Consider the following 13884-nt stretch of genomic DNA (forward strand, 5'->3'; position numbering starts at 1 on the left):
ATGAAATGATCAGACTCAACACACTCAAAAAGGTTTGGGACAGCCACCCGTGTATTGTCCCTCGCTGCAATGGGTTTTGAAAAAGTAGACAGAAATGTCTTTGATGGAGTTCAAAAGTGAACTGAGTTGAGGTTGTAAAAATGGCAGCTTTACAGTATATGCCAAGACCGGAAGTGACCTATGGGAACCAGAAGTGACATTCTTCCGATGTCATAACCAGAAGTGGCATTGTTCTAGGCGCTAGAACCGGAAGTGATGTCTTCAGGTATGAGTCAGACAGGTTTTGTCAGATCTGATCTGCAGAGACAACAGAAGAATGTTTAGCGCACCCCGCCACCCCCTGGCCTGGCATGGAATTACCTTCACTTGGTCCATACAACGTCCTCCTACTCGCACGAGCGTGACAGTATTTTTGTTTACGCAATTCAAGTTATCTAGAGTCACAGGCAGGATCTCTCAGTAGTATCCCAACCTTGGATGAGACACCAGTTTCATGCACATACTCACCTTTGGGCATGGTTCCTATTTGTAGTCACAAATTAACATAACATGCACAGCCTTTGGATGTGGAAGGAAAAAAGCAAAGGTAAATTGACATCTTGCCTGAAGAAGTGGCCTGAGTTGCCTCGAACCTTGCATATTGTAATCTTTCTAGTTAGCTGATAAAAGGTGTCATTTTGCTTAACTTCTCACCACTTCCATAATGGCAAACATGGTGCAACACCTTAGTACTACACACATTCATATTATGAGTTTGTTTAACTCTTTGAGGGCTGAATATTTTTTCCAAAAAATTCAGTTTTCTGAAAAGCACACAAAGCGATGGATAATTCAACATAAAATGTCTGTTGCTGCGTCCTGTGGCTGCTGATGGCGCATGTTCGGCATGTCTAGTGGCAGTGGCTACGTGGGGGCACCTAGGCAGTCAATAGGAACGCATCGTGGGTGGCTGCCTGGCTGTCTTTGCACAGCAAGTGGGTGGAAGTGACGGTTGCAGTCTGATGCAATATGGTTTGTACCTTTTGTTATCATAAGTGGTGGTACTCCCAGGCGAACTCTGCTACAGGCGCATCAGCTACACGAAAGTGTTCAGCACCATGATCAGCTGGGGACCGATCAGCTGATGCCGGTACCTCACTTTAGTTTTCGATATCCATCTCCAGATCACTTGCATCAAACTTGGAGTCTGGTAAGTCAAAGTCCTATTCAACGATATTACGTAAAATGTCCATGGAGTATTCCGCTTTGCACATTCACTTTGGTTTTTTGCCAGATGTTGATGCCATTTTAGAGGTTGTTTGCTCTTTGCTACTCATGCACGTTTAGGGAATCGAGGTTAAATCAACAAAGCTATACAACTTTCCTTCTAGCAAAGAGAGTCGAAGTAAAACGTAAGGGCGAGTTTTGTTGCAGTTTACAGCTGATTACCATCCTATACCCCTGAATATTGACAAAAGTCGACATCAGCCCTGAAAGAGTTAAAGTGACATAATGAATGTTGTTACCTGATGCTGATGAGAGCATTTAGACTTCTCCTCAGTTTCAGACAGGTCTGTCTTCTCTGGGGTGTCTTCAGGTCCACGTGGTGCGGAGTCGATTTACCTCCCACTCCTAGGGAGTGAGCAATTACGTGGTATGTGTGTGTAGGTGCACATCTGCCAAGGCAGGTTTCCACCAGGAGCCTTTTGCTGGTGGGATACACTCTGGCTTTTTGCAACCGCAATCAGGTACATCAAATAGATAAGTCAGGGTAATGACTTTCCATAATCCTATCTAGAAAAAGCAGATGATGTGCAGAAAAGTGATGGGTGGATTTCCTTTCCAGTTTGTGAATGATGACTGCATCTGAACAGAGATGAATGCACTAAATGTGTATTTCCTTCTTCAAAACATGCTTTTGCTTTAGTAGCAATTAGAAATAGGGGTGTATGTGTGAGCGTGCCCAGTGGTGGACTGGTGTCCTGTCCACACATAGTTATTACTTTACACTCCACATCTCTGTGCTATAAACAGCAGCTTCAGAGAATGAGTGAAAGAAAGAAGTCAGTGAGTTCTTTGGGGTCAGCTCAATGTACGTCACGTTCCTCTAAGTTTTGCGATGCATGCATGGATGCTTTCTTCTAGCTGCCAATCACATTGTCTGTTTAGAAGTCCGCAGATCCCTTTTGACTCGTATACTGTAAACGCACAGCATATGCTGTACTTGATCACTTCCTGGTCTGCTCGTACGTTTCAGCAAGCTGTTTTTCTTTGGCTTTGACAGTTCCATCTGTCTGCCTTGTGGCACCTTCTCATTAAGGGACGTTCTTTAACCTAGCAGGCTAGTGTGGAGGAGGTACCAGAGGAGAAGCAAGAAGCTCGAATCCACATTCAAACAGACATGTCTGTGGCATATCAGGTAACAGAAATCCACCACAACATGACAGAGTGAATGCTTTAGACCAAACTTACCAGTTCCAAACTGGCAGGTATAATTTAACAGGCAATGCTGATATACCAAACCTGCAACCATTTCCACTTATTTCTTGAAACATTCACTCCCCATGACTGTTGTTTATTATGCTGGACAGTTATTAGCATCAAAGTCAAACATAATATCTGTTGGAATATTTTGTCAGCATGAAGAACATATCGACATATCTTAAAATGACTTTTCTAACAACTCTCTGCCCTTTCTTGAATCTTCACAAGAAAAACTTTTATGTGATCACAGATTATGAAGTTTCCTTGAGGTTCAGGCACATTGCCCAAGGCAGACGGACAATAGAAAACCTCATCGGGATTCAGATCATGTAGCACCTGGCAGCCCCAAGGTGAACTTCAAAAATCTATAAGCTTATAGACTGGTCTCTCTCTTGGCATCGGAGCTATCTGAGGGGTGGTGGTGAGCTGGTGAGGGGGGCCAGAGTGGGGGGGAGTAATTAGCAGACTTGCAGCTGTCACAGAGAGAAGGCTTATGTGGAAGCTGCTGGAAACTCTTACAAAAACAAAGCACACTTTACCATGGCTTCCAGTTTTTCACAGCTTTGCGTTTTTTTTTATGATTGATGCTAGCAACTTTCTTCATAAAATCAGAATTGAATCATGCTTGAATCACTGCTCTGTTATAGCAACATTAAAATCAAGCTGTTCGGAGACAGCTGGCACCTTGTCCGGGGTTGGTTCCTGACTTGTGCTCATTGCTGTGCAAATAGCCTTCAGCCACCAGGACCCTGAAGTGAATTAAACAGGTTTAGTGATGGATGAATGGATGGATGGATGTTCAGAAACAACAATTAGCATTCTTGTGGAGACCACACAAGAAATCTTCTTGATTATGGTGTTTATAACTCTCATGTTTCCTATGACCTTCCAAATAATCTAGTGACCTCAGAGTATTTAATTTGTGGGATACACCCATCTAATTGTGGTCTACCCATATTGTGGGCAATCTTAGTCATCTAGCAGCTAATACTACCATAGGTTCTTTTATTAAAATACGGTCCTTGTCTTGCCAGCTCTTCATCTCCCAACTCCTTCTAACCCTGGAACTTTCCAGAACCCTATCACCCAACTGATTGCTGTAGGTCTACTGTATGTAAAATATGCGCGCATGGTCAAGCATTTATAGGTTTATAAGTTATTATTGTCATGTGTAAAAAAAACACTGTATATAAAATATACACTTGGTGATCACTCCTTTATAAGTTTATAGGTTTAGAGGTCATTATTTGTCATATGTACAGAGTACAAGTAAAAGTCTTATTTGATTATGCTAATCACAAAGCAATATCCCGGCTATCTCTGGTGCCAAGATTAATGAAGATAACTACCTTGCCACGAAAATTCTGTCTTTCTTATCGGAAACGTCTCAAAACATATTTGTGATTAACAGACAAACAGAATAAGGAAACAACATTGCCCTAAAATGAAGGAGGGGAGCATTTTCTGCGACTTGATTTACTTTTGAGGAATGAGGCAAAATTCACATTCTTAGGTGTGCTGGATCACATGCAACACTTTTGGTGCCATAGTAGCTAGAAAAGTCCTCAGCTGACAGACAGATGGTCCAAAGCACTTGCCAATAATTCCAACAGACTAATTGACAAGAAACCTTTCCAAACCAGCTTACTACAAATCAGAGTAGAAGAGGGGCCAGAACCTACAGGGTACAAAGCCAGGGCCATCACAGGACCCCTTCATACACACACTCACACTGGTGCCAGTTTGTAATCACCAGTTAACCCAACTCATATGTGTTTGTTATTGTGGTTGGGGGCCCACACAGATACAGGAAGAATATGGAAACTCCACACAACTAAAGGCATGCTAGAGAATTTGAACCCACAACTTTGAGTAGTGCAAACTACTGTGCCACCATGATCTAAGGCTGACTGATCAAATCCAGAAATGGAGTTTTTTAGGTATGTTGCACCTTACTGAAACGCATAATAAGTTAAAATAAATATTTTAGATACATCTGAAAACAGCCTGAATTCAGCAAGTTGTCCGAGGTGCTACACTGACATGCTAGCCCATGATGACTCCACTGTTTCCTATAACTGCTGCAGAGCAGCTCCCAATAGTTCAACTCATCTTGTCACATACAGTATACTGTATACTGTACTTAATTAGACTGAGATACCTGAGAAGGCGACTGTATTAAGTTGAGTATCCGTCATGTCTCTGGAACGAGCATTATGACATGAAGCATTCTTGTCCACAAAAATCCCAGTCATTGGTGGGATCAGCACTAGTGTTTACCAATCTGTTTGTTGATGCAGGTCACAGACAGTGACATAGACACAAGACATGTCAGTTCTACCTGTAAAATTGTATATGGCAAATCACAGAGGCGTTACTGGGGCATTGGCAATGATTTTCAGTTGAAATTAATTTCCTGGTGGCAAGTAGAAAGGCGATGGCTTTAAAATTACACGTTATGCAGACATATTTGATGAGATGACTCGGCACCAGGGCATGGGCCCTTCAAGATTTTGCTTGGAAAAAAAATGCTTAGAGGGTGAGCACAAACACAACATATTTAAAACTAGACAAAGAGCCCGTTTCGACAACGTAAGATGAAACAGGCACGAGTGGAATAGTAAGTAATAAGTATAAGCACCACAAACCTGATATAGGTGTATTGAATGAATGCGTAATTTGGCCTGGAGCTGTAGTCGAAATCGCCTTTCAGGCCTCTAGAGCTTTAATCGAAGGAGCCTTTCTCTTTGAATTTTTGCGGTCATAAATCCGCCGCCTGCCGCGATGTTGGTCGAAGTCGCCTTTCTCTTTGAATTTTTGAGGCTGTAAATCCGCCGCCTACCGCGATGATGGTCGTAGTCACCTTTCTCTTTGAATTTTCACGGCCGTAAATCCGCCACCTGTCGCGATGTCGGTCTCGTAAGGTTTTTTGGGCAGCTGCGCAGAAGGCGATTGCGCATTCGGGTTCGGACATGCGCAGAAGGCGACGTGCGCAGAAGGCGACTGCGCATTCGGCTTCGGATGGACATGAGTGAGTGAGTGAGTGAGGAGACTGGCAAATTATATATAAGATGATTTTTAAACGTTTTCATGGTTTGGCGTCTATAATTCAAAAGTTTAGATTTGTCAGTTCAAATTCATTTTTAAACTACTTTTATGAAGTGATGCCATGCAAGTAGGCCCTCCAACCTGGAGAGAAATCTGGGGGTTGGTGACAGAATTGGCACTCCAGCCACCATAAAAAAAATCACACTGTTCCACTCCATCTGAACTAGTGTGGTGCTGAGGTGTCTCCCGTTGCATGGCTGCACTCGGGTCCTAATTTGGGATCCTGAATTGGTGTGTCATGAGGTGGGAGCAGCAATGTGCTGTATCAGCGCATGCTCGTAACTTCCTCCTCCTCCTATGAAGAGATGCAGTTGATTAGTATTAATTATATCCTATCCACCAAAAGCCTATATTATTGATACTTGGCAGACTTGGACTCACAGAGTTTTCACCTGTTCTGGCCCTTCTGTTAGCACCAATCAGCACAACTAGGATCATCATACCAGCTATTATTTCCTCAAAGTTTCTGCTCCTCAGCCCAGGCCATGCTGTTTTTCACTGACACTGCTTCTTTATCTGTAAACTTCTATCTATGACAAGATACAATGACAGGGACCTGCACAAAGGGGTGGCTGCACTGGCCCAAGCCCCTGTCCCTTTTCCCTCAAGTGCCCTTAGTGCAAGGGAGCGACTCCTCTTTCATCGTAACAAACAAAAAAAGAAGCGTTATGCAACATACCTTGTTACAGCTAAATAGGCTACTCTGCATTATCTCATATGGAAATAAGCACGGTCTAAGATAAGTATTGCCATTAATTCCAAAAAAATCTACATTTGAATGTTAATGTGCTGCTGCTGTTAGTTTATAAAGTATTATGTTATGATGTGCACAGAAGCAGTAATGTCTGCATGCATGCTGTACGTTCACTTTCCTTTTTGATGGCTAGCTTTTCTTGCTGACTTGTTACAGTTATCAGCCACTCCCTACTTTAAAATAAAAGTATCAGAGATTTATAAAACAATCACTTTTCACAGCACACAGAACTTTCTACCTGTTAACTTAAGTGCATTGCAATCAACCAAGCACCATAAAATGACAGGAGTCTGTGAGGGAGTGTGTCCTTGTCTGTTTGCTCCAAGATACGAATAGGGGGGCCGGTAATGGTAGGACCATCTGAACCCTGACACTGACAGAGCTGAGAGCATTTCATTCTCCATACAGCTGCCGAAAATGGAGAGCCCAAGCAATACTGGGCATATTCAAATGGTTTGATGCTAATGGAGTCGGTCAGTTGCTGATAATCAATGTCATATTGCCTGCATGAACAGCAACTCAAAACTCAGATACCTCTGTGGACAAGAAGGTCTCCATGATCTTTGGATTCTGTCCATAACAACAACAACAACATTTATTTATATAGCTCATTTTCATTCAAATGATGTAGCTCAAAGTGCTTTACAAGATGAAGAAAGAAAAAAGAAAAATATAAAAATAAAGTTAGGCAATACTAAGTAACAAAGAATACAGTAATGTCCAATGGTCAGGAGGACAGAAAAAAAAAACAAAAAAACTCCAGAGGTCTGGAGAAAAAAACAAACAAAATCTGCAGGGGTTCTGTGGCCATGAGACCACCCAGCCCTCACTGGGCATTCCACCTAATATCTCAATCAGTCCTCATGGTTTACAGGCTTCACATGGAAGAATTAGATGATGATGGTCATGTGAACCTCTGCCTTCAATCCATCAATGTAGGGACTGTTTGGCGCCATCAGATGGTGGTGGTGCAGATCGCAGATGGCTAATATCCTCATTATATCCATTTTTGCCAATCACTAAGATTTCAGCTTTCTCCTTATTTAGTTGGAGAAAATTACTACTCATCCATTCAGAAACACAAGTAAGACATTGTGTCAGTGAATCAAGAGAGTCGGGGTCATCAGGCGCTATTGATAAATACAGTTTTGTGTCATCAGAATAGCTGTGGTAGCTCATGTTATGCCTTGTGATAATCTGACCTAATGGAAGCATGTAAATCGAAAACAGCAGTAGACCCAGGATAGATCCTTGTGGGACATCGTATAGAATATTGTGTGTCTTCGAAGTATGATTACCACAACTAACAAAGAATTTTCTACCTGCCCGGTAAGACTCAAACCAATTTAAGACACTGCCAGAGAGGTCCACCCACTGACTAAAGAGATTTATAAGAATATTGTGATCAATGGTATCAAATGCAGCAATCAGATCTAAGAGGATGAGAACAGATAAACATCCTCTGTCTGCATTTACCCGCAAGTCATTGACAACTTTAATGAGTGCAGTTTCTGTACTGTGATTTGTTCTAAAACCTGACTGGAACTTGTCAAGAACAGCATGTTTATTCAAGTGATCATTTAGCTGCATAATGACTGCCGTTTCTAGGATTTTACTTAAGAAAGGCAGGTTAGAAATAGGTCTAAAATTTTCAAAAACAGAGGAGTCAAGATTCTTTTTCTTGAGCAGGGGTTTAATAACAGCAGTCTTAAGACAGTCTGGCAAGAGCTCTGTATCTAATGATGAATTTACTATGTCAAGCACACTATTAATTAGCACATGGGATACTTTGAAAAAACTTGTTGATATTGGGTCAAGGATGCAGGTGGAGGGTCTCAGTTGAGAAATTATTCTAAATAGTTCAGGTAAATCTATCCTGTTGAAAGAATTTAATTTGCTTAAAATGGAATACTGCGATTTAATAGGATCAGTATTGGGGGAATGTACTATATTATTTCTAATGTCATTAATTTTGTGATTACAAAATATAGCAAAAGCCTCCCAAGTTTCAATGGAAGGTTTTTGGGGGCATTCCATTGAGTGATCTTCATAGACAAATACATCACAATGATCATCCAAAAGGAAGATTTCGCTATAAAACAAAAAGCTAACAACACATGGAAAGCAAGACGGAATTGTTTTTGTAAAGATTTTATTACTAAGATTATAAGCAGTGCTGCCCATTCCCTTTTGAGCCACGGCCCCCTGAAAGGTCTGTACACATCACTGATATTTCTGTTTGGCTGACTGTCTGTTACTCGTAACGAGTTCTGTCTTTCATCAACGTTTTGTTTATAAGCAAAAGGCTGTTGATGAATAGATGCTTTTCAGGTGGCCATCTTGATACACCCATTACATATCCTTTGTGACAGATTGAGGTCGCTGTCGTCCTCTTGAACCCTCAGACAATATGCCAAACACCAGGTAAAAGTCCAATTATTATTTATTAAATAATAATAACGTGCACAAAGCACCCTCCACTCCACAATACTCATAAATTAATCAAGACACTAATCAATACAATAATCAATCCTCCACACTCCCAGACACTTCGCCACCCTTCCTCCCAGCTCACCTCAGTGTACTGGTTTCCCAGAGTCCTTTATATAGTCCATGACCCGGAAGCGTTTCTCTCTTCTGTCCATGTGATCATGAACACTTCCGGGTTGGATAAAAAGCTCCTTTCTTCAACCTGGAAGCACATCGTTTCTTCTTGTCATATGATCATGACGCACTTCCAGGTTATAGGGCACGTAAGAGTCCGATAGCCCCCTTACAGCGACTCCTGGTGGTCCCCAGGGTATCCAGCAGGGCTGTGCACAAAAACTACAAAGTCCATGAGGCCCTGCTGGAATTCGGGGCACGTCCATGCTGTCGGGAGAGCTCTTCCTGGCGGCCTCGGGGTGAGGACCGGAATATTTAGCCGGCCACCCACCACACCTTATAGAGCTGTTCTTACAGATGCACTCTTGGGTTGCACAGAAATGTTATGAATTCTCAGTCTTGCCCCTTCTACATTAACTTATTTGGCTGACAGCTTTATCTAACAAACTCACAAAACTTTGTAACTGGAACATGGAGGCCAATAGATGCAGTTTTACCTAAATCCTGAAATGCCAGATCAGTAATTAGCCTTCCCATAGCCATAGCCTAAAGGCACGCATTTAAAATAAAAAATATAACACCTTTCATCTCTCCACTCTCTAACTGTCATTTCTTCAATGCTTTACTTTCACTGCTTCTTTGCCTTTGCTTCTCACTGTCCTATGTACCATGTTCTAATCCCTTCAGCCCATAAAAATCCCATTTCCTATTTTTATCATCCTACTAGCAATAGCGTCCAGTTGCCTGTCCCCAAGCCTGACGATGCTGCAACAAGTGATAAGTACATTAAACTTTAATACAGAATATTAGTCACTGAGCTGCATTACACGGGAAGTAGCTGGATTTTACTATGAATGCCCCTGCATGAGAAGAGACCCGTTTGAAATTCAGCATCACACTGAAATATGAAACTGCTTGCAATTTTGCTTGCATTTCTGCTGCTCAGTTGTGGCAGAGGTCTGACTGAAATATTTCTCACCTAAATCACCTACTTGGAATTCCACTGCTTTCTGTATCAGAGAAAAAAGCTTCATTGTCTTTTTGCCTCTACCTCTCAGTCACCATTACAGCATATTACATTTGCTTTGGTAACTTTTGCATTTTCCTCATAGGAAAAAAACAAAAAATTATAAGTAGTGAAACATTCTTGGTGCAGTGGTTAGTGCAGCTGCCTCATGGGTCCAGCATCCATGAGTTTGCATGTTCTTGCTGTATCCACATGGGTCTTCATCCCACATCCTACACCTGTTAGATAAAATGGCAAAGGGTTTGCGCACGTTAGGGCCCTGCAGTTGGGTTGTGGGTTCAAAGTTCAAAGCTTTAACCACTACAGCACACTGCTCCCTCTAAACTGCACCCCATGATCCATTGGTACCTGCCGGCCGGCCTTAAATACTTTAATGTCTAGAGAGTAACTCATAAAACTTTGTAACTGGAATGTGATGCTGTTTCACCCAAACCCTGAAATGCCAGATTAGTACTTAGCCTTAGCATAGCCTGTTGTTTATTGTGAAAAGGTATGCATTTAAAATAAAGAAATACAACCCCTTTCATCTCTCCACTCTCTTAAGTGTCTTACCTTCAGTGCTTTACTTTCACTACTTCTTGGCATTTGCTTCTCTCTGTGAACTGCTGTCTCGTTCTTCTATTCCTTTTCTTCTTTTTGTGACTGGTTTTCCACATAACATTTTACCTTCTGTCTCTCCCAGGGCCTCTCCTAAGTGATGTATGCGCCCCTAACATACAGAAGGCATTTGAACTCTTTTTCTTTTTCTTTTTTTTTTTTCCTCATCTCAGTCCTGATCCCAGTATGTCCAACAGTAAAATGTCACAATATCACACTCTGGTGTCATTTATTGAGCTGTCAGTTACCGTGGGAAGGGCAGGCCTGCCTAATCACTTGACCATTTTAATAGTCTTTATCCATCCATTTTCTGAATCTTCTTTTTTATATTTGGTTTACATGTTCAATCCCATCATGGCAGGGCTTACAGAAGGTTGCACTCACACACTGCTAATAAACCTAAATGCAGTCTTTGTGGCATAAACTTGTGGCAGTGAACCTGACCTCCAAAGTCCACAGTAAACCAAACATCCATCCATCCATCCATTTTCCAACCCGCTGAATCTGAACACAGGGTCACAGGGGTCTGCCGGAGCCAATCCCAGCCAACACAGGGCACAAGGCAGGAACCAATCCCAGGCAGGGTGCCAACCCACTGCAGGACACACACAAACACACCCACACACCAAGCACACACTAGGGACAATTTAGAATCGCCAGTCCACCTAACCTGCATGTCTTTGGACTGTGGGAGGAAACCGGAGCGCCCGGAGGAAACCCACGCAGACACGGGGAGAACATGCAAACTCCACGCAGGGAGGACCTGGGAAGCGAACCCAGGTCCCCAGGTCTCCCAACTGTGAGGCAGCAGGTAAACCAAACATTTAAAGTTAATTTAATTCAATTCTGACATGGTTCTAGTTATTCTAAAAATAACTATTTATTAGAGCCACGATTCAAATGAAAGTGCTCTGACTTGCTAAGTGGTTAGCCACGTCAGTTTCTGAGTACAGCCTCTTCTACTGTATGTTTTCTTCATGTTTGGATAGTATAAGCAACAGTCATACTGTATGTCTCAAAAATCTGCACTCCAAGGTCCCATTTACATGTTACCCATGAACTAATCTACATTAGATCATAACAACTGGGAGTTTCTCAGAACCATAAGCAAGGAAGGCAACAGGAGGTGCTATAAAGATCTGCCACTTCAATTCACTTATATGCATGTGTGTGGAGGGATTTTATCCATTTCACTGAATATAAAATTGGAAAAATAGTGAAGAGAAATGCCTGTAATTCCTCTGTATAAAATTACGTGGAGAAGATGCTTTTGAGAAACTTTCAAAGTTGGCAGGGGGTGTGATTATGATGTCTGACAGTTTTAGACAAAAGAGTCAGAGAGTCATCTTCAGCATGCCGAAGACAATCAAGAGTCTTCTCTGTACGCTGTGAGCCAGGGCAAACAGAATACTCTTATAATGCTTCTTTTGAATGAGAACTGATTTGATTTTAACATGTCAGACTTGAGCACAAGGAACATATCCTAGCAAGCTGCACTTTCCTGTAAGGCATACCTGATGATTTCAGAACTGGTGGCATAGCAGGTAGCATCGACTCCTCTCAGCTCCTAGACCCTGCTTTGATTCCCAACTGGGATGCACATGGCCTCCCTCTGGTCACTCTGTTCTCCCAAAAACGTGCTATTAGATTTTTGCTTCAGTGTGTCCTGTGATATTCTGACAGCACCTACATATGTGGCAGCCAATTCTGCTGGAGTAGGTTGTGGCAAACTGGTCCTGGTAATTGTAAATGGGTTTAGAAGGTGGATGGATTAATTAATGTATATTTTATTTACTTGGAACCATAGGTTGCTTAGACAGAACTAAATAACATGTACAGTAGTAGTCTACTTTAGCTAAAGAAAATCTGGAAGACCCCTTCCTCTCAAGCACAGCTACCTGCCAACACTTAAGTCAGGTTGATCACTACCTTTCAGCATGGGCCAGGTTAAAATATAAGAAAATGTAACTTTTAATGAACTGAGTTCCTATCCAGCACACTTATATTCACCATTCTGTTCTTCAGTACCTCTCATTGAGCTTACTGATCAGTTCATTTGACGGAGCACAATAAACACAGAGATGCTTTAGTTGCCTCACATTTTTATGCAATCGTTTTGTTCACCCCACTGAATTAAAGCTGAAAGTCTGCACTTCAACTGCATCGTAGTTGTTTCATTTAAAATTCATTGTGGTAATGTACAGAACCAAAATTAGAAAAAAGTTGTCTCTGTCCAAATATTTCTGGACCTAACTGTATGTTAGTAACTATACCAGTAGAACAATGACAATGGACAAGGCAGCACAGCATCCAACTTCTAACTGCACATCTAAACAACTAACTAAAGTTAACATTACTGTCTAATTGGAAATGAAGATATGCCCTGCCAGAACATAGCTGCAGTGTTTCAACGCAGTTTATCCGTAGACCACAATGCTTATCTAAACTCTGTTTGCTGTTGTTATGCCATACAGTGATACAATAGTCAAAATGACAGAAACATACTGTAGCAGACAGAAGCACTTCTGAAATACATCGTGCCAAGTAGCTGCAATAGTCTACATGTGTGTGTGTCTCTTCTGCTTATTACAATATACAACTGAATAATTGAGCTTCAGTTAGGTTGTGCTACTGAAATCCTGAATTGATAACAGAAAATATAGTTTTATATTTCCCCTCAGCATCTCTTGTTCGGTTTCTTTTGCTCTCTCCCAGAAACCCTGGCAGTTGGTTTAAAGTGCATGGAGACTGACGGAATTGCGGTGTTTTAGGAAGAAGCCCTGTTTGTGGTGCGTTTTCAGCAGAGGATTTCGACACTATTCTCTACAAACCTTTTAACGAGTTGTCCCCAAACATATATTCTCATTTGAGAATTACATTGGGCCCTGCAAGTCTAATCTCAACCCAATGCTGAATTCAGTGGCTTAGATATTTGATGAATGAATGGAAACAAATGTTAAATGTTGTAAAAAGAAAATAATAACGCTACAACTAAAACAATTTAAAGGTCAAAATCTGAATTATTCCTGTCTTGAATTCTTTAATATCCTTCAATTTTTCATGTTTGCTCCTTTGCACCAGCCAAGGTGTTGCACCTCACCTTTGTCCATCATTCCTCCACTTTATGTTATCCGCTGACATTTGAGCCTCTTTTGACCGTTACGCAGATTTTACGCCACTTACCCACTGGTCAACTTCTGAGTCACATTAGGTTCTGTTCTGCATATCTTTTGTTAGTTCTCTCATGCTCTGGACTCTGGATTGAGCATTATTTATTTTTTTCTGTGTTATACCTATCAAGTTACTGAACTTTTATGTGTTCAGTGATTTC

At 41.6% G+C, this 13884-nt stretch overlaps 1 protein-coding gene across 2 annotated transcripts in view; it reads left to right on the forward strand.

The window, feature by feature from the left end:
• grik5 (glutamate receptor, ionotropic, kainate 5) overlaps positions 1–13884 on the forward strand; it is a 384618-nt gene that overhangs the window by 252141 nt on the left and 118593 nt on the right. The gene's annotated exons all lie outside the window — the stretch shown is intronic.

The sequence above is a fragment of the Erpetoichthys calabaricus genome, chromosome 17 (genome assembly GCF_900747795.2).
Source record: "Erpetoichthys calabaricus chromosome 17, fErpCal1.3, whole genome shotgun sequence".
Lineage (NCBI taxonomy): Eukaryota > Metazoa > Chordata > Cladistia > Polypteriformes > Polypteridae > Erpetoichthys > Erpetoichthys calabaricus.